Source organism: Schistocerca gregaria, chromosome 8, assembly GCF_023897955.1.
Source record: "Schistocerca gregaria isolate iqSchGreg1 chromosome 8, iqSchGreg1.2, whole genome shotgun sequence".
NCBI lineage: Eukaryota > Metazoa > Arthropoda > Insecta > Orthoptera > Acrididae > Schistocerca > Schistocerca gregaria.
In genome coordinates this window covers 22,656,438-22,675,247 of record NC_064927.1, presented here as the reverse complement: position 1 = coordinate 22,675,247, position 18,810 = coordinate 22,656,438, and the positions used below count along the sequence as shown (strand labels likewise).

The window sequence follows — 18,810 nt, the reverse complement described above, 5'->3', positions numbered from 1 at the left end:
GAGGAAGTCGTATATTGGAAATCAGTTGCGCTTCGTGGCCGTATAGCACACAGTATCTGTGATGACGAACAATTAGCGACATGCCTTTTATTAATAATTACTCTCAGATGTGATTAAGGCGAATGGCGCAGATAAAGCCTTTGCCAAAGCGGTACAGCATAAGGTGGGACGAGGCAGTCTGAATTACATTTTATAGATGTATTTCTCACATATGTCAGAGCCTCTCGCGGTCGTCGTCGTCGTCGTCGTCGTCGTCGTCGTCGTCGTCGCCGCCGCAGCTTCTGCAGAAGTAGCAAATGGCCATCGTGGCAAATGCGGCGAGGCACGACCTGCCTTCGATTCCGTATGCACAAAGTGTGTGGTCTTGTTTCCCAGTCTATCTTTGGTCGGTCACGTAAGAGGTTGAATGTAACGAATGGGTGGGAAAGAGCAAGGGCAGCGGCTATGTAGAACGATAACACAAATTATCAGGGGTGTGAGCGTTTCGAGATGAGTCATATACAAGTTGCACTTGGTCGTCAGTGACTGTGTGGCCTAATGGATAAGGCGTCGGACTTCGGATCTGAAGATTACAGGTTCGAATGCTTTCACGCTCGTGTTTTATCAGTTCTGAAAAAGAAACTTACCGTTTTATTGTAGCATTTGAGCAGTACGAAACCGTCTGAATGTTGCTGTTGACCATTTTCTGCTTGGAGATGCTCTTGAGCTTGAAACACACACTACAAGACCGGTGTTAACTAGCGAAATGGTCGGCAGAGTGCCGCCACCCCGAGTTTCCACTGGCACTTGCACATCTAAAACAACATCGGAAAGTAACTCGTTCGCCTTTTGAGTCACATCAAGTATGAGTGTTAATTTTGACGCCACTAGCTCTGCAGGTTCTCATGCAATTCCTTTACCTCTCAGAAATGATTATGAAATAAAAGTGAAGTACGTGACGAGTGTGACGTTAGGAAAACATTAGGCAGCATGGAGAGATTCTGTATGGGACCACCCAACCCAAACGAGTACTGTGTGACGTGCTACCCGGCAAGTATTCACTGAAGCAGCCGGGCTAGCTCAGTCGGTAGAGCATGAGACTCTTAATCTCAGGGTCGTGGGTTCGAGCCACACGCTGGGCGGAACGGAATTTTGTTCCACTGCAGATGTAAATTACCGTTTTTCTGATTAACGTGATGTAATGGAAATAGCAACCTCAAAGTTTGCCTACGTCTCTGTCAGTCGCAAAGAAACTGTATTTGAAGGTGAAGGTGATATTGTAGACATGTGTGAAAGACATGTTCTGAAATGCAAGTGTTGTTGTTTGGAGAGCACATCGGTTATGTGTCAGATGTGTGGCCAAGCAGTAATGGGTCGCCATAGCTGCAAATATTAGTCGGTAATATGGAGTGTTGTCAGCTGAAGTCTGATGATTCAGACGAACGTAGAACGAAGTACGCAATTGTACCGCTAGGCCGCGCCTCTTTAGCTCAGTGGTAGAGCACTGGACTAGTAAACCAAGGATCGTGAGTTCCATCCTCAAAGGAGGAAGTCGTATTTTGGAAATCAGTTGCGCATCGTGGCCGTATAGCAAACAGTATCTGTGATGACGAACAATTAGCGACATGCCTTTTATTAAGGATTACTCTAAGACGTGATTAAGGCGAATGGCGCAGATAAAGCCTTTGCCAAAGCGGTACAGCATAAGGTGGGTCGAGGCAGTCTGAATTACATTTTATAGATGTATTTCTCACATATGTCAGAGCCTCTCGCGGTCGTCGTCGTCGTCGTCGTCGTCGTCGCCGCCGCCGCTTCTGCAGAAGTAGCAAATGGCCATCGTGGCAAATGCGGCGAGGCACGCCCTTGCCTTCGATTCCGTATGCACAAAGTGTGTGTTCTTGTTTCCCAGTCTATCTTTGGTCGGTCACGTAAGAGGTTGAATGTAACGAATGGGTGGGAAAGAGCAAGGGCAGCGGCTGTGTAGAACGAAAACACAAATTATCAGGGGTGTGAGCGTTTCGAGATGAGTCATATACAAGTTGCACTTGGTCGTCAGTGACTGTGTGGCCTAATGGATAAGGCGTCTGACGTCTGATCTGAAGATTACAGGTTCGAATGCTGTCACGCTGGTGTTTTATCAGTTCTGAAAAAGAAACATACCGTTTTAATGTAGCATTTGAGCAGTACGAAACCGTCTGACCGTTGCTGTTGACCATTTTCTGCTTGGAGATGCTCTTGAGCTTGAAACACACACTACAATACCGGTGTTAACTAGCGAAATGGTCGGCTGAGTGCAGTCACCTCGAGTTTCCACTGGCACTTGCACATCTAAAACAACGTCGGAAAGTAACTCGTTCCCCTTTTGAGTCACATCAAGTATGAGTGTTAATTTTTACGCCACTAGCTCTGCAGGTTGTCATGCAATTCCTTTACCTCTCAGAAATGATTATGAAATAAAAGTGAAGTATGTGACGAGTGTGACGTTAGGAAAACATTAGGCAGCATGGAGAGATTCTGTATGGGACCACCCAACCCAAACGAGTACTGTGTGACGTGCTACCCGGCAAGTATTCACTGAAGCAGCTGGGCTAGCTCAGTTGGTAGAGCATGAGACTCTTAATCTCAGGGTCGTCGGTTCGAGCCCCACGATGGGCGGAACGGAATTTTGTTCCGCTGCAGATGTAAATTACCGTTTTTCTGATTAACGTGATGTAATGGAAATAGCAACTTTAAACTTTGCCTACGTCTCTGTCAGTCGCAAAGAAACTGTATTTGAAGGTGAAGGTGATTTTGTAGACATGTGTGAAAGACATGTTCTGAAATGCAAGTGTTGTTGTTTGGAGAGCACATCGGTTATGTGTCAGATGTGTGGCCAAGCAGTAATGGGTCGCCATAGCTGCAAATATTAGTCGGTAATATGGAGTGTTGTCAGCTGAAGTCTGATGATCCAGACCACCGTAAGGACGAAGTACGCAAAAGTACCGCTAGGCCGCGCTTCTTTAGCGAAGTGGTAGAGCACTGGACTAGTAAACCAAGGGTCGTGAGGTCCATCCTCGAAGGAGGATGTCGTATTTTTTAAATCAGTTGCGCGTCGTGGCCGTATAGCAATCAGTATCTGTGATGACGAACAATTAGCGACATGCCTTTTATTAAGTATTACTCTCAGATGTGATTAAGGCGAATGGCGCAGATACAGCCTGTGCCAAAGCGGTACAGCATAAGGTGGGACGAGGCAGTCTGAATTACATTTTATAGATGTATTTCTCACATATGTCAGAGCCTCTCGCGGTCGTCGTCGTCTTCGTCGTCGTTTTCGTCTCTGCAGAAGTAGCAAATGGCCATCGTGGCAAATGCGGCGAGGCACGCCCTGCCTTCGATTCCGTATGCACAAAGTGTGTGCTCTTGTTTCCCAGTCTATCTTTGGTCGGTCACGTAAGAGGTTGAATGTAACGAATGGGTGGGAAAGAGCAAGGGCAGCGGCTGTGTAGAACGAAAACACAAATTATCAGGGGTGTGAGCGTTTCGAGATGAGTCATAAACAAGTTGCACTTGGTCTTCAGTGACTGTGTGGCCTAATGGATAAGGCGTTGGACTTCGGATCTGAAGATTACACTTTCGAGTTCCGTCACGCTCGTGTTTTATCAGTTCTGAAAAAGAAACATAACGTTTTAATGTAGCATTTGAGCAGTACGAAACCTTCTGACCGTTGCTGTTGACCATTTTCTGCTTGGAGATGCTCTTGAGCTTGAAACACACACTACAAGACCGGTGTTAACTAGCGAAATGGTCGGCAGAGTGCCGTCACCGCGAGTTTCCACTGGCACTTGCACATCTAAAACAACGTCGGAAAGTAACTCGTTCGCCTTTTGAGTCACATCAAGTATGAGTGTTAATTTTGACGCCACTAGCTCTGCAGGTTCTCATGCAATTCCTTTACCTCTCAGAAATGATTATGAAATAAAAGTGAAGTACGTGACGAGTGTGACGTTAGGAAAACTTTAGGCAGCATGGAGAGATTCTGTATGGGACCACCCAACCCAAACGATTACTGTGTGACGTGCTACACGGCAAGTATTCACTGAAGCAGCCGGGCTAGCTCAGTCGGTAGAGCATGAGACTCTTAATCTCAGGGTCGTGGGTTCGAGCGCCACCCTGGGCGGAACGGAATTTTGTTCCGCTGCAGATGTAAATTACCGTTTTTCTGATTAACGTGATGTAATGGAAATAGCAACTTTAAACTTTGCCTACGTCTCTGTCAGTCGCAAAGAAACTGTATTTGACGGTGAAGGTGATTTTATTGACATGTGTGAAAGACATGTTCTGAAATGCAAGTGTTGTTGTTTGGAGAGCACATCGGTTATGTGTCAGATGTGTGGCCAAGCAGTAATGGGTCGCCATAGCTGCAAATATTAGTCGGTAATATGGAGTGTTGTCAGCTGAAGTCTGATGATTCAGACGACCGTAGAACGAAGTACGCAATAGTACCGCTAGGCCGCGCTTCTTTAGCTCAGTGGTAGAGCACTGGACTAGTAAACCAAGGATCGTGAGTTCCATCCTCAAAGGAGGAAGTCGTATTTTGGAAATCAGTTGCGCGTCGTGGCCGTATAGCAAACAGTATCTGTGATGACGAACAATTAGCGACATGCCTTTTATTAAGGATTACTCTCAGATGTGATTAAGGCGAATGGCGCAGATAAAGCCTTTGCCAAAGCGGTACAGCATAAGGTGGGACGAGGCAGTCTGAATTACATTTTATAGATGTATTTCTCACATATGTCAGAGCCTCTCGCGGTCGTCGTCGTCGTCGTCGTTGTCGTCGTCGTCGTCGTCGTCGCCGCCGCCGCTTCTGCAGAAGTAGCAAATGGCCATCGTGGCAAATGCGGCGAGGCACGCCCTGCCTTCGATTCCGTATGCACAAAGTGTGTGGTCTTGTTTCCCAGTCTATCTTTGGTCGGTCACGTAAGAGGTTGAATGTAACGAATGGGTGGGAAAGAGCAAGGGCAGCGGCTGTGTAGAACGAAAACACAAATTATCAGGGGTGTGAGCGTTTCGAGATGAGTCATATACAAGTTGCACTTGGTCGTCAGTGACTGTGTGGCCTAATGGATAAGGCGTCGGACGTCGGATCTGAAGATTACAGGTTCGAATGCTGTCACGCTGGTGTTTTATCAGTTCTGAAAAAGAAACATACCGTTTTAATGTAGCATTTGAGCAGTACGGAACCGTCTGAATGTTGCTGTTGACCATTTTCTGCTTGGAGATGCTCTTGAGCTTGAAACACACACTACAATACCGGCGTTAACTAGCGAAATGGTCGGCAGAGTGCAGTCACCCCGAGTTTCCACTGGCACTTGCACATCTAAAACAACGTCGGAAAGTAACTCGTTCGCCTTTTGAGTCACATCAAGTATGAGTGTTAATTTTTACGCCACTAGCTCTGCAGGTTGTCATGCAATTCCTTTACCTCTCAGAAATGATTATGAAATAAAAGTGAAGTACGTGACGAGTGTGACGTTAGGAAAACATTAGGCAGCATGGAGAGATTCTGTATGGGACCACCCAACCCAAACGAGTACTGTGTGACGTGCTACCCGTCAAGTATTCACCGAAGCAGGCGGGCTAGCTCAGTCTGTAGAGCATGAGACTCTTAATCACAGGGTCGTGGGTTCGAGCCCCACCCTGGGCGGAAGGGAATTTTGTTCCGCTGCAGATGTAAATTACCGTTTTTCTGATTAACGTGATGTAATGGAAATAGCAACTTTAAACTTTGCCTACGTCTCTGTCAGTTGCAAAGAAACTGTATTTGAAGGTGAAGGTGATTTTGTAGACATGTGTGAAAGACATGTTCTGAAATGCAAGTGTTGTTGTTTGGAGAGCACATCGGTTATGTGTCAGATGTGTGGCCAAGCAGTAATGGGTCGCCATAGCTGCAAATATTAGTCGGTAATATGGAGTGTTGTCAGCTGAAGTCTGATGATCCAGACGACCGTAAGGACGAAGTACGCTAAAGTACCTCTAGGCCGCGCCTCTTTAGCGCAGTGGTAGAGCACTGGACTAGTAAACCAAGGGTCGTGAGTTCCATCCTCAAAGGGGGAGGCCGTATTTTGGAAATCAATTGCGCGTCGTGGCCGTATAGCAAACAGTATCTGTGATGACGAACAATTAGCGACATGCCTTTTATTAATAATTACTCTCAGATGTGATTAAGGCGAATGGCGCAGATAAAGCCTTTGCCAAAGCGATACAGCATAAGGTGGGACGAGGCAGTCTGAATTACATTTTATAGATGTATTTCTCACATATGTCAGAGCCTCTCGCGGTCGTCGTCGTCGTCGTCGTCGTCGTCGTCGTCGCCGCCGCCGCTTCTGCAGACGTAGCAAATGGCCATCGTGGCAAATGCGGCGAGGCACGCCCTGCCTTCGATTCCGTATGCACAAAGTGTGTGGTCTTGTTTCCCAGTCTATCTTTGGTCGGTCACGTAAGAGGTTGAATGTAACGAATGGGTGGGAAAGAGCAAGGGCAGCGGCTGTGTAGAACGAAAACACAAATTATCAGGGGGGTGTGAGCGTTTCGAGATGAGTCATATACAAGTTGCTCTTCGTCGTCCGTGACTGTGTGGTCTAATGGATAAGGCGTCGGACTTCGGATCTGAAGATTACAGGTTCTAATGCTGTCACGCTGGTGTTTTATCAGTTCTGAAAAAGAAACATATCGTTTTAATGTAGCATTTGAGCAGTACGAAACCGTCTGAATGTTGCTGTTGACCATTTTCTGCTTGGAGATGCTCTTGAGCTTGAAACACACACAACAAGACCGGTGTTAACTAGCGAAATGGTCGCAGAGTGCAGTCACCGCGAGTTTTCACTGGCACTTGCACATCAAAAACAAGGTCGGAAAGTAACTCGTTCGCCTTTTGAGTCACATCAAGTATGAGTGTTAATTTTGATGCCACTAGCTCTGCAGGTTGTCATGCAATTCCTTTACCTCTCAGAAATGATTATGCAATAAAAGTGAAGTACGTGACGAGTGTGACGTTAGGAAAACATTAGGCAGCATGGAGAGATTCTGTATGGGACCACCCAACCCAAACGAGAACTGTGTGACGTGCTGGCCGGCAAGTATTCACCGAAGCAGCCCGGCTAGCTCAGTCGGTAGAGCATGAGACTCTTAATCTCAGGGTCGTGGGTTCGAGCCACACGCTGGGCGGAACGGAATTTTGTTCCACTGCAGATGTAAATTACCGTTTTCTGATTAACGTGATGTAATGGAAATAGCAACTTTATACTTTGCCTACGTCTCTGTCAGTCGCAAAGAAACTGTATTTGAAGGTGAAGGTGATTTTGTAGACATGTGTGAAAGACATGTTCTGAAACGCAAGTGTTGTTGTTTGGAGAGCACATCGGTTATGTGTCAGATGTGTGGCCAAGCAGTAATGGGTCGCCATAGCTGCAAATATTAGTCGGTAATATGAAGTGATGTCAGCTGAAGTCTGATGATCCAGACGACCGTAAGGACGAAGTACGCAGAAGTACCGCTAGGCCGCGCCTCTTTAGCGCAGTGGTAGAGCACTGGACTAGTAAACCAAGGGTCGTGAGTTCCATCCTCAAAGGAGGAGGCCGTATTTTGGAAATCAATTGCGCGTCGTGGCCGTATAGCAAACAGTATCTGTGATGACGAACAATTAGCGACATGCCTTTTATTAATAATTACTCTCAGATGTGATTAAGGCGAATGGCGCAGATAAAGCCTTTGCCAAAGCGGTACAGCATAAGGTGGGACGAGGCAGTCTGAATTACATTTTATAGATGTATTTCTCACATATGTCAGAGCCTCTCGCCGTCGTCATCGTCGTCGTCGTCGTCGTCGTCGCTGCCGCCGCTTCTGCAGAAGTAGCAAATGGCCATCGTGGCAAATGCGGCGAGGCACGCCCTGCCTTCGATTCCGTATGCACAAAGTGTGTGCTCTTGTTTCCCAGTCTATCTTTGGTCGGTCACGTAAGAGGTTGAATGTAACGAATGGGTGGGAAAGAGCAAGGGCAGCGGCTGTGTAGAACGAAAACTCAAATTATCAGGGGGTGTGAGCGTTTCGAGATGAGTCATATACAAGTTGCAATTGGTCGTCAGTGACTGTGTGGCCTAATGGATAAGGCGTCGGACTTCGGATCTGAAGATTACAGGTTCGAATGCTGTCGCGCTGGTGTTTTATCAGTTCTGAAAAAGAAACATACCGTTTTAATGTAGCATTTGAGCAGTACGAAACCGTCTGAATGTTGCTGTTGACCATTTTCTGCTTGGAGATGCTCTTGAGCTTGAAACACACACTACAATACCGGCGTTAACTAGCGAAATGGTCGGCAGAGTGCAGTCACCCCGAGTTTCCACTGGCACTTGCACATCTAAAACAACGTCGGAAAGTAACTCGTTCGCCTTTTGAGTCACATCAAGTATGAGTGTTAATTTTTACGCCACTAGCTCTGCAGGTTGTCATGCAATTCCTTTACCTCTCAGAAATGATTATGAAATAACAGTGAAGTACGTGACGAGTGTGACGTTAGGTAAACATTAGGCAGCATGGAGAGATTCTGTATGGGACCACCCAACCCAAACGAGTACTGTGTGACGTGCTACCCGTCAAGTATTCACCGAAGCAGCGGGCTAGCTCAGTCTGTAGAGCATGAGACTCTTAATCACAGGGTCGTGGGATCGAGCCCCACCCTGGGCGGAACGGAATTTTGTTCCGCTGCAGATGTAAATTACCGTTTTTCTGATTAATGTGATGTAATGGAAATAGCAACTTTAAACTTTGCCTACGTCTCTGTCAGTTGCAAAGAAACTGTATTTGAAGGTGAAGGTGATTTTGTAGACATGTGTGAAAGACATGTTCTGAAATGCAAGTGTTGTTGTTTGGAGAGCACATCGGTTATGAGTCAGATGTGTGGCCAAGCAGTAATGGGTCGCCATAGCTGCAAATATTAGTCGGTAATATGGAGTGTTGTCAGCTGAAGTCTGATGATCCAGACGACCGTATGGACGAAGTACGCAAAAGTACCTCTAGGCCGCGCCTCTTTAGCGCAGTGGTAGAGCACTGGACTAGTAAACCAAGGGTCGTGAGATCCATCCTCAAAGGAGGAGGCCGTATTTTGGAAATCAATTGCGCGTCGTGGCCGTATGGCAAACAGTATCTGTGATGACGAACAATTAGCGACATGCCTTTTATTAAGGATTACTCTCAGATGTGATTAAGGCGAATGGCGCAGATAAAGCCTTCGCCAAAGCGGTACAGCATAAGGTGGGACGAGGCAGTCTGAATTACATTTTATAGATGTATTTCTCACATATGTCAGAGCCTCTCGCGGTCGTCGTCGTCGTCGTCGCCGTCGTCGTCGTCGTCGTCGTCGCCGCCGCCGCTTCTGCAGAAGTAGCAAATGGCCATCGTGGCAAATGCGGCGAGGCACGCCCTGCCTTCGATTCCGTATGCACTAAGTGTGTGGTCTTGTTTCCCAGTCTATCTTTGGTCGGTCACGTAAGAGGTTGAATGTAACGAATGGGTGGGAAAGAGCAAGGGCAGCGGCTGTGTAGAACGAAAACACAAATTATCAGGGGTGTGAGCGTTTCGAGATGAGTCATATACAAGTTGCACTTGGTCGTCAGTGACTGTGTGGCCCAATGGTTAAGGCGTCGGACGTCGGATCTGAAGATTACAGGTTCGAATGCTGTCACGCTGGTGTTTTATCAGTTCTGAAAAAGAAACATACCGTTTTAATGTAGCATTTGAGCAGTACGAAACCGTCTGAATGTTGCTGTTGACCATTTTCTGCTTGGAGATGCTCTTTAGCTTGAAACACACACTACAATACCGGCGTTAACTAGCGAAATGGTCGGCAGAGTGCAGTCACCCCGAGTTTCCACTGGCACTTGCACATCTAAAACAACGTCGGAAAGTAACTCGTTCGCCTTTTGAGTCACATCAAGTATGAGTGTTAATTTTGACGCCACTAGCTCTGCAGGTTGTCATGCAATTCCTTTACCTCTCAGAAATGATTATGAAATAAAAGTGATGTACGTGACGAGTGTGACGTTAGGAAAACATTAGGCAGCATGAAGAGATTCTGTATGGGACCACCCAACCGAAACGAGTACTGTGTGACGTGCTACCCGGCAAGTATTCACCAAAGTGGCCGGGCTAGCTGAAACGGTAGAGCATGAGACTCTTAATCTCAGGGTCGTCGGTTCGACCCCCACGCTGGGCAGAACGGAATTTTGTTCCGCTGCAGATGTAAATTACCGTTTTTCTGATTAACGTGATGTAATGGAAATAGCAACTTTAAACTTTGCCTACGTCTCTGTCAGTCGCAAAGAAACTGTATTTGAAGGTGAAGGTGATTTTGTAGACATGTGTGAAAGACATGTTCTGAAATGCAAGTGTTGTTGTTTGGAGAGCACATCGGTTATGTGTCAGATGCGTGGCCAATCAGTAATGGGTCGCCATAGCTGCAAATATTAGTCGGTAATATGGAGTGTTGTCAGCTGTAGTCTGATGATCCAGACGATAGTAAGGAGGAAGTACGCAAAAGTACCGCTAGACCGCGCCTCTTTAGCTCAGTGGTAGAGCATTGGACTAGTAAACCAAGGGTCGTGAGTTCCATCCCCAAAGGAGGAGGCCGTATTTTGGAAATCAATTGCGCGTCGTGGCCGTATAGCAAACAGTATCTGTGATGACGAACAATTAGCGACATGCCTTTTATTAATAATTACTCTCAGATGTGATTAAGGCGAATGGCGCAGATAAAGCCTTTGCCAAAGCGGTACAGCATAAGGTGGGACGAGGCAGTCTGAATTACATTTTATAGATGTATTTCTCACATATGTCAGAGCCTCTCGCCGTCGTCATCGTCGTCGTCGTCGCTGCCGCCGCTTCTGCAGAAGTAGCAAATGGCCATCGTGGCAAATGCGGCGAGGCACGCCCTGCCTTCGATTCCGTATGCACAAAGTGTGTGGTCTTGTTTCCCAGTCTATCTTTGGTCGGTCACGTAAGAGGTTGAATGTAACGAATGGGTGGGAAAGAGCAAGGGCAGCGGCTGTGTAGAACGAAAACTCAAATTATCAGGGGGTGTGAGCGTTTTGAGATGAGTCATATACAAGTTGCAATTGGTCGTCAGTGACTGTGTGGCCTAATGGATAAGGCGTCGGACGTCGGATCTGAAGATTACAGGTTCGAATGCTGTCACGCTCGTGTTTTATCAGTTCTGAAAAAGAAACATACCGTTTTAATGTAGCATTTGAGCAGTACGAAACCGTCTGAATGTTGCTGTTGACCATTTTCTGCTTGGAGATGCTCTTGAGCTTGAAACACACACTACAATACCGGTGTTAACTAGCGAAATAGTCGGCAGAGTGCAGTCACCCCGAGTTTCCACTGGCACTTGCACATCTAAAACAACGTCGGAAAGTAACTCGTTCGCCTTTTGAGTCACATCAAGTATGAGTGTTAATTTTGACGCCACTAGCTCTGCAGGTTGTCATGCAATTCCTTTACCTCTCAGAAATGATTATGAAATAAAAGTAAAGTACGTGACGAGTGTGACGTTAGGAAAACATTAGGCAGCATGGAGAGATTCTGTATGGGACCACCCAACCCAAACGAGTACTGTGTGACGTGCTACCCGTCAAGTACTCACCGAAGCAGGCGGGCTAGCTCAGTCTGTAGAGCATGAGACTCTTAATCACAGGGTCGTGGGTTCGAGCCCCACCCTGGGCGGAACGGAATTTTGTTCCGCTGCAGATGTAAATTACCGTTTTTCTGATTAACGTGATGTAATGGAAATAGCAACTTTAAACTTTGCCTACGTCTCTGTCAGTTGCAAAGAAACTGTATTTGAAGGTGAAGGTGATTTTGTAGACATGTGTGAAAGACATGTTCTGAAATGCAAGTGTTGTTGTTTGGAGAGCACATCGGTTATGTGTCAGATGTGTGGCCAAGCAGTAATGGGTCGCCATAGCTGCAATTATTAGTCGGTAATATGGAGTGTTGTCAGCTGAAGTCTGATGATCCAGACGACCGTAAGGACGAAGTACGCAAAAGTACCTCTAGGCCGCGCCTCTTTAGCGCAGTGGTAGAGCACTGGACTAGTAAACCAAGGGTCGTGAGTTCCATCCTCAAAGGAGGAGGCCGTATTTTGGAAATCAATTGCGCGTCGTGGCCGTATAGCAAACAGTATCTGTGATGACGAACAATTAGCGACATGCCTTTTATTAATAATTACTCTCAGATGTGATTAAGGCGAATGGCGCAGATAAAGCCTTTGCCAAAGCGGTACAGCATAAGGTGGGACGAGGCAGTCTGAATTACATTTTATAGATGTATTTCTCACATATGTCAGAGCCTCTCGCGTTCGTCGTCGTCGTCGTCGTCGTCGTCGTCGTCGTCGCCGCCGCCGCTTCTGCAGACGTAGCAAATGGCCATCGTGGCAAATGCGGCGAGGCACGCCCTTGCCTTCGATTCCGTATGCACAAAGTGTGTGGTCTTTTTTCCCAGTCTATATTTGGTCGGTCACGTAAGAGGTTGAATGTAACGAATGGGTGGGAAAGAGCAAGGGCAGCAGCTGTGTAGAACGAAAACACAAATTATCAGGGGTGTGAGCGTTTCGAGATGAGTCATATACAAGTTGCACTTGGTCGTCAGTGACTGTGTGGCCTAATGGATAAGGCGTCGTACTTCGGATCTGAAAATTACAGGTTCGAATGCTGTCACGCTCGTGTTTTATCAGTTCTGGAAAAGAAACATACCGTTTTAATGTAGCATTTGAGCAGTACGAAACCGTCTGAATGTTGCTGTTGACCATTTTCTGCTTGGAGATGCTCTTGAGCTTGAAACACACACTACAAGACCGGTGTTAACTAGCGAAATGGTCGGCAGAGTGTCGTCACCGCGAGTTTCCACTGGCACTTGCACATCTAAAACAACGTCGGAAAGTAACTCGTTCGCCTTTTCAGTCACATCAAGTATGAGTGTTAATTTTGACTCCACTAGCTCTGCAGGTTGTCATGCAATTCCTTTACATCTCAGAAATGATTATGAAATAAAAGTGAAGTACGTGACGAGTGTGACGTTAGGAAAACATTAGGCAGCATGGAGAGATTCTGTATGGGACCACCAAAACCAAACGAGTACTGTGTGACGTGCTACCCGGCAAGCATTCACCGAAGCAGCCGGGCTAGCTCAGTCGGTAGAGCATGAGACTCTTAATCTCAGGGGTCGTAGGTTCGAGCCCCACGCTGGGCGGAACGGAATTTTGTTCCGCTGCAGATGTAAAATACCGTTTTTCTGATTAACGTGATGTAATGGAAATAGCAACTTTAAACTTTGCCTACGTCTCTGTCAGTCGCAAGGAAACTGTATTTGAAGGTGAAGGTGATTTTGTAGACATGTGTGAAAGAAATGTTCTGAAATGCAAGTGTTGTTGTTTGGAGAGCACATCGGTTACGTGTCAGAAGTGTAGCCAAGCAGTAATGGGTCGCCATAGCTGCAAATATTAGTCGGTAATATGGAGTGTTGTCTGCTGAAGTCTGATTATCCAGACGACCGTAAGGACGAAGTACGCAAAAGTACCGCTAGGCCTCGCCCCTTGAGCTCAGTGGTAGAGCACTGGACTAGTAAACCAAGGGTCGTGAGTTCCATCCTCAAAGGAAGAAGTCGAATTTTGGAAATCAGTTGCACGTCGTGGCCGTATAGCAAACAGTATCTGTGATGACGAACAATTAACGACATGCCTTTTATTAAGTATTACTCTCAGATGTGATTAAGGCGAATGGCGCAGATACAGCCTGTGCCAAAGCGGTACAGCATAAGGTGGGACGAGGCAGTCTGAATTACATTTTATAGATGTATTTCTCACATATGTCAGAGCCTCTCGCCGTCGTCGTCGTCGTCGTCGCCGCTTCTGCAGAAGTAGGGTATGGCCATCGTAGCAAATGCGGCGAGGCACGCCCTGCCTTCGATTCCGAATGCACAAAGTGTGTGGTCTTGTTTCCCAGTCTATATTTGGTCGGTCACGTAAGAGCTTGAATGTAACGAATGGGTGGGAAAGAGCAAGGGGCAGCGGCTGTGTAGAACGGAAACACAAATCATCAGGGGTGCGAGTGTTTCGAGATGAGTCATATACAAGTTGCACTTGGTCGTCAGTGACCGTGTGGCTTAATGGATAAGGTGTCGGACTTCGGATCTGAAGATTACAGGTTCGAATGCGGTCACGCTCGTGTTTTATCAGTTCTGAAAAAGAAAGATACCGTTTTAATGTAGCAATTAAGCAGTACGAAACCGTCTGAATGTTGCTGTTGACCATTTTCTGCTTGGAGATGCTCTTGAGGTTGAAACACACACAACAAGCCCGGTGTTAACTAGCGAAATGGTCGGCAGAGTGCCGTCGCCGCGAGTTTTCACTGGCACTTGCACATCTAAAACAACGTCGGAAAGTAACTCGTCGCCTTTTGAGTCACATCAAGTATGAGTGTTAATTTTGACGCCACTAGCTCTGCAGGTTGTCATGCAATTCCTTTACCTCTCAGAAATGATTATGAAATAAAAGTGAAGTACGTGACGAGTGTGACGTTAGGAAAATATTAGGCAGCATGGAGAGATTCTGTATGGGACCACCCAACCCAAACGAGTACTGTGTGACGTGCTGCCCGGCACGTATTCACCGAAGCAGCCCGGCTAGCTCAGTCAGTAGAGCAGGAGACTCTTAATCTAAGGGTCGTGGGTTCGAGCCCCACGCTGGGCGGAACGGAATTTTGTTCCGCTGCAGATGTAAATTACCGTTTTTCTGATTAACGTGATGTAATGGAAATAGCAACTTTAAACTTTGCCTACGTCTCTGTCAGTCGCAAGGAAACTGTATTTGAAGGTGAAGGTGATTTTGTAGACATGTGTTAAAGACATGTTCTGAAATGCAAGTGTTGTTGTTTGGAGAGGACATCGGTTACGTGTCAGATGTGTAGCCAAGCAGTAATGGGTCGCCATAGCTGCAAATATTAGTCGGTAATCTGAAGTGTTGTCAGCTGAAGTCTGATGATCCAGACGACCGTAAGGACGAAGTACGCAAAAGTACCGCTAGGCCGCGCCCCTTGAGCTCAGTGGTAGAGCACTGGACTAGTAAACCAAGGGTCGTGAGTTCCATCCTCAAAGGAAGAAGTCGAATTTTGGAAATCAGTTGCACGTCGTGGCCGTATAGCAAACAGTATCTGTGATGACGAACAATTAGCGACATGCCTTTTATTAAGAATTACTCTCAGATGTGATTAAGGCGAATGGCGCAGATAAAGCCTTTGCCAAAGTGATACAGCATAAGGTGGGACGAGGCACTCTGAATTACATTTTATAGATGTATTTCTCACATATGTCAGAGCCTCTCGCGGTCGTCGTCGTCGTCGTCGTCGTCGTCGTCGTCGTCGTCGTCGTCGTCGCCGCCTCGCTTCTGCAGAAGTAGCAAATGGCCATCGTGGCAAATGCGGCGAGGCACGCCCTGCCTTCGATTCCGTATTCAAAAAGTGTGTGGTCTTGTTTCCCAGTCTATATTTGGTCGGTCACGTAAGAGGTTGAATGTAACGAATGGGTGGGAAAGAGCATGGGCAGCGGCTGTGTAGAACGAAAGCACAAATTATCAGGGGTCTGAGCGTTTCGAGATGAGTCATATACCACTTGCACAAGGTCGTCAGTGACTGTGTGGCCTAATGGATAAGGCGTCGGACTTCGGATCTGAATATTACAGGTTCGAATGCGGTCACGCTCGTGTTTTATCAGTTCTGAAAAAGAAACATACCGTTTTAATGTAGCATTTGAGCAGTACGAAACCGTCTGAATGTTGCTGTTGACCATTTTCTGCTTGGAGATGCTCTTGAGCTTGAAACACACACAACAAGACCGGTGTTAACTAGCGAAATGATCGGCAGAGTGCCGTCGACCCGAGTTTCCACTGGCACTTGCACATATAAAACAACGTCGGAAAGTAACTCGTTCGCCTTTGGAGTCACATCAAGTATGAGTGTTAATTTTGACGCCACTAGCTCTGCAGGTTGTCATGCAATTCCTTTACCTCTCAGAAATGATTATGAAATAAAAGTGAAGTACGTGACGAGTGTGACGTTAGGAAAACATTACTCAGCATGGAGAGATTCTGTACGGGACCACCCAACCCAAACGAGTACTGTGTGACGTGCTGCCCGGCACGTATTCACTGAAGCAGCCCGGCTAGCTCAGTCGGTAGAGCATGAGACTCTTAATCTCAGGGTCGTGGGTTCGAGCCCCATGCTGGGGGGAAGAGAATTCTCTTCCGCTGCAGATGTAAATTACCGTTTTTCTGATTAACGTGATGTAATGGAAATAGCAACTTTAAACTTTGCCTACGTCTCTGTCAGTAGCAAGGAAACTGTATTTGAAGGTGAAGGTGATTTTGTAGACATGTGTGAAATACATGTTCAGAAATGCAAGTGTTGTTGTTTGGAGAGTCATCCGTTACGTGTCAGATGTGTAGCCAAGCAGTAATGGGTCGCCATAGCTGCAAATATTAGTCGGTAATATGAAGTGTTGTCAGCTGAAGTCTGATGATCCAGACGACCGTAAGGACGAAGTACGCAAAAGTAACACTAGGCCGCGCCCCTTGAGCTCAGTGGTAGAGCATTGGACTAGTAAACCAAGGGTCGTGAGTTCCATCCTCAAAGGAAGAAGTCGAATTTTGGAAATCAGTTGCACGTCGTGGCCGTATAGCAAACAGTATCTGTGATGACGAACAATTAGCGACATGCCTTTTATTAAGAATTACTCTCAGATGTGATTAAGGCGAATGGCGCAGATAAAGCCTTTGCCAAAGTGATACAGCATAAGGTGGGACGAGGCACTCTGAATTACATTTTATAGATGTATTTCTCACATATGTCAGAGCCTCTCGCGGTCGTCGTCGTCGTCGTCGTCGTCGTCGTCGTCGTCGTCGCCGCCTCGCTTCTGCAGAAGTAGCAAATGGCCATCGTGGCAAATGCGGCGAGGCACGCCCTGCCTTCGATTCCGTATTCAAAAAGTGTGTGGTCTTGTTTCCCAGTCTATATTTGGTCGGTCACGTAAGAGGTTGAATGTAACGAATGGGTGGGAAAGAGCATGGGCAGCGGCTGTGTAGAACGAAAGCACAAATTATCAGGGGTCTGAGCGTTTCGAGATGAGTCATATACCACTTGCACAAGGTCGTCAGTGACTGTGTGGCCTAATGGATAAGGCGTCGGACTTCGGATCTGAATATTACAGGTTCGAATGCGGTCACGCTCGTGTTTTATCAGTTCTGAAAAAGAAACATACCGTTTTAATGTAGCATTTGAGCAGTACGAAACCGTCTGAATGTTGCTGTTGACCATTTTCTGCTTGGAGATGCTCTTGAGCTTGAAACACACACAACAAGACCGGTGTTAACTAGCGAAATGATCGGCAGAGTGCCGTCGACCCGAGTTTCCACTGGCACTTGCACATATAAAACAACGTCGGAAAGTAACTCGTTCGCCTTTGGAGTCACATCAAGTATGAGTGTTAATTTTGACGCCACTAGCTCTGCAGGTTGTCATGCAATTCCTTTACCTCTCAGAAATGATTTTGAAATAAAAGTGAAGTACGTGACGAGTGTGACGTTAGGAAAACATTACTCAGCATGGAGAGATTCTGTACGGGACCACCCAACCCAAACGAGTACTGTGTGACGTGCTGCCCGGCACGTATTCACTGAAGCAGCCCGGCTAGCTCAGTCGGTAGAGCATGAGACTCTTAATCTCAGGGTCGTGGGTTCGAGCCCCATGCTGGGGGGAAGAGAATTCTCTTCCGCTGCAGATGTAAATTACCGTTTTTCTGATTAACGTGATGTAATGGAAATAGCAACTTTAAACTTTGCCTACGTCTCTGTCAGTAGCAAGGAAACTGTATTTGAAGGTGAAGGTGATTTTGTAGACATGTGTGAAATACATGTTCAGAAATGCAAGTGTTGTTGTTTGGAGAGTCATCCGTTACGTGTCAGATGTGTAGCCAAGCAGTAATGGGTCGCCATAGCTGCAAATATTAGTCGGTAATATGAAGTGTTGTCAGCTGAAGTCTGATGATCCAGACGACCGTAAGGACGAAGTACGCAAAAGTAACACTAGGCCGCGCCCCTTGAGCTCAGTGGTAGAGCATTGGACTAGTAAATCAAGGGTCGTGAGATCCTTATTCAAAGGAAGAAGTCGAATTTTGGAAATCAGTTGCACGTCGTGGCCGTATAGCAAACAGTATCTGTGATGACGAACAATTAGCGACATGCCTTTTATTAAGAATTACTCTCAGATGTGATTAAGGCGAATTTCGCAGATAAAGCCTTTGCCAAAGCGGTACAGCATAAGGTGGGACGAGGCAGTCTGAATTACATTTTATAGATGTATTTCTCACATATGTCAGAGCCTCTCGCGGTCGTCGTCGTCGTCGTCGTCGTCGTCGTGTCGTCGTCGTCGTCGTCGTCGTCGTCGTCGTCGTCGTCGTCGCCGCCGCCGCCGCTTCTGCAGAAGTAGCAAATGGCCATCGTGGCAAATGCGGCGAGGCACGTCCTGCCTTCGATTCCGTATTCACAAAGTGTGTGGTCTTGTTTCCCAGTCTACATTTGGTCGGTCAAGTAAGAGGTTGAATGTAACGAATGGGTGGGAAAGAGCAAGGGCAGCGGCTGTGTAGAACGAAAACACAAATTATCAGGGGTGTGAGCGTTTCGAGATGAGTCATATACAAGTTGCACTTGGTCGTCAGTGACTGTGTGGCCTAATGGATAAAGCGTCGGACTTC

General features: G+C 46.7%; 8 non-coding genes across 8 annotated transcripts; all 8 read left to right on the top strand.

Annotated features, from left to right (window-relative positions):
* The first annotated feature begins 1,048 nt into the window (after positions 1-1,048).
* On the top strand, positions 1,049-1,121 carry Trnak-cuu (transfer RNA lysine (anticodon CUU)). The gene has a single exon. It is a non-coding gene; the product is annotated as a tRNA-Lys (tRNA).
* Positions 1,122-2,561: 1,440 nt separating this feature from the next.
* Positions 2,562-2,634, top strand: Trnak-cuu (transfer RNA lysine (anticodon CUU)). The gene has a single exon. It is a non-coding gene; the product is annotated as a tRNA-Lys (tRNA).
* A 1,431-nt stretch (positions 2,635-4,065) lies between these two features.
* Positions 4,066-4,138, top strand: Trnak-cuu (transfer RNA lysine (anticodon CUU)). The gene has a single exon. It is a non-coding gene; the product is annotated as a tRNA-Lys (tRNA).
* A 2,974-nt stretch (positions 4,139-7,112) lies between these two features.
* On the top strand, positions 7,113-7,185 carry Trnak-cuu (transfer RNA lysine (anticodon CUU)). Its single transcript has one exon. It is a non-coding gene; the product is annotated as a tRNA-Lys (tRNA).
* Positions 7,186-13,186: 6,001 nt separating this feature from the next.
* On the top strand, positions 13,187-13,260 carry Trnak-cuu (transfer RNA lysine (anticodon CUU)). Its single transcript has one exon. It is a non-coding gene; the product is annotated as a tRNA-Lys (tRNA).
* Positions 13,261-14,685: 1,425 nt separating this feature from the next.
* Trnak-cuu (transfer RNA lysine (anticodon CUU)) lies at positions 14,686-14,758 on the top strand. Its single transcript has one exon. It is a non-coding gene; the product is annotated as a tRNA-Lys (tRNA).
* A 1,460-nt stretch (positions 14,759-16,218) lies between these two features.
* Positions 16,219-16,291, top strand: Trnak-cuu (transfer RNA lysine (anticodon CUU)). Its single transcript has one exon. It is a non-coding gene; the product is annotated as a tRNA-Lys (tRNA).
* A 1,450-nt stretch (positions 16,292-17,741) lies between these two features.
* Positions 17,742-17,814, top strand: Trnak-cuu (transfer RNA lysine (anticodon CUU)). Its single transcript has one exon. It is a non-coding gene; the product is annotated as a tRNA-Lys (tRNA).
* Positions 17,815-18,810: the final 996 nt, after the last annotated feature.